Source organism: Trachymyrmex septentrionalis, unplaced genomic scaffold (genome assembly GCF_001594115.1).
Source record: "Trachymyrmex septentrionalis isolate Tsep2-gDNA-1 unplaced genomic scaffold, Tsep1.0 scaffold148, whole genome shotgun sequence".
In the NCBI taxonomy this organism is placed as follows: domain Eukaryota; kingdom Metazoa; phylum Arthropoda; class Insecta; order Hymenoptera; family Formicidae; genus Trachymyrmex; species Trachymyrmex septentrionalis.
The window spans coordinates 283,784-285,752 of record NW_017304631.1 but is presented as its reverse complement, the minus strand read 5'-3'; the positions used below and the strand labels follow the sequence as shown (position 1 = coordinate 285,752).

General features: G+C 34.3%; 1 protein-coding gene across 1 annotated transcript in view; it reads left to right on the top strand.

Moving 5' to 3' along the window:
* LOC108745704 (protein sickie) overlaps nucleotides 1-1,969 on the top strand; it is a 113,342-nt gene that overhangs the window by 106,970 nt on the left and 4,403 nt on the right. The window lies entirely within an intron of this gene.

The window sequence follows — 1,969 nt, the reverse complement described above, 5'->3', positions numbered from 1 at the left end:
GATCAAATGTTACAAATTTTACTTGAGTAACTTTAAACAACCTTTCTACAAAAGTATAAAGGTCAACGTCCGTAAGAGAGACCGCATATTCCAGCTGCAGAATCACGTTGAAAGTCATTCCACGTTGCACGTTAAAGTAATAAGGTAGGACAATGGGCCCCGAGACACCCGCTCGCGGCAGCGAATTACATGTCCCACGTTTGCTGTTACTGTTTTATGAGCGGTATAATTCCTCCGGAATTACGTGCGACTCTAGACTCGCACCTACACACGAGCGGAATTCCCGGCTCCCACCGATCCCTTTGTTCACGATCCTGACGAAACTCCATACTCGCCGTTCCTTTGCGAAGCAAAAATCCCACTGATTGTCCTCTTAGAATTTTATGATCGCGTATTTCCGAGGAAGAAGAAAAAGATGGTACTATATGTTCGTGGAAACAATAGCAAACAGCTGACTCCGGTACTCGAAATTTAAAGGTCGATCCTGAAGGAATCTCTTGGGATCTTCACGTCGTAACGGGATATGGCAATCAAAGCGAGTTCAACCATTATGTTTTTATTCTGCAAATAAAGATTCCACTTGTTAGAAAGAACTGTAAGAGTTCTCTTTTACGTTCTCCAAATGGTTTTCTTTTTTTATAAAAAGAATAAGCTTTTTGTCTCCTCACGATTTAAATTCAAAATTCAAATACCAAACACACATTTTAATGCCATATTAGACTAATTTAATATTAAATTTAATTTGAATATAGTACTATAATATGAACTAATAATAATATGAATCGTTAATGAATTATTAATAAACGAATTTTTTAAAAAATAAAAAAAAATAACCATAACATTTAATCAATTAAAGTATCCGTGATAAAAGCAAATAATATTGTAATAATAATTATGAATGTATAATTGTATGATTATATCATTTGTACAATGTTATTCGAACGAGATTACCCAAAATTATGCTGCATCACTAAATATTATACATTATAATACGGCAAGCGCTCGTTTCCTTTTATTTTCTTTTGCAAAAAATGAAAAGGAAAACAAGTCAATAAGGAAAATGCGTGAGTCGCAACGTATGTGTGAGTCATCTTGCTTTATGTTATATCAAACGAAATGTTTCTTTAGGAAGTGTTTCGCATTCATGCAACGCAATGGCTCAACTTTGTGGCTTTGAGAATTTTACTATCGAAAATGGTTATCGGAGAATAAAACTATCACTGTATCCGCATTATAATGAGATTACATTATTATTTACTCTCTCGAAAAAAATAATCAGAACTTAATTATGATATTAAGATGCAACATTGCTGCGAACTTTTATCTTAAGCTGAAATGAAATATCTGTAATCTAAATCGAATCGAGACTTACAGTCGCAAGTCGTAACGGCAAAAGTGTTAAAAAAAACAATATTTACAAGGAGAGCCATCGACCGTTGTTGCTCGAGAATGGACAAAAAAAAATCGGATTGAAGAGAGAGAGAGAGAGAGAGAGAGAGAGAGAACAAAAAAAGAAATCAACAGAGAATTTACATGCTCCAGTTTAGATTATCGAGCGTCGACGCGAGCACTTTCTTCCTACGCCACGGCTGATTATCTTCTTTGCTTCGTAGCATAGCGTTGAAAACATGTCTTGATTCTGAGAGAGTAATTACGTGACGAGAAACACGAGTCCGATATTCCGACCCGGCAGCGCAATAGGTACCTCTTATAAAAGAGATTATAACGACTATTAATCTCCGCGCACGTTTATCGAAATTACCTCGCCAGATGCTGCTTAAAACATATATAATAGTTATTGTTTGAGATAACGTAGAAATTGCTTTGATAGAGTCACATTTTACAATTTCGCGCATTTTTATATTTTAATAAATATAAACTCTATTTGCGTATTAAGTAAGGAAACAATAGTACAAAATGTGGCACAACGTTAATTATTAAAATAAAAATAAAATGAATATATATATAT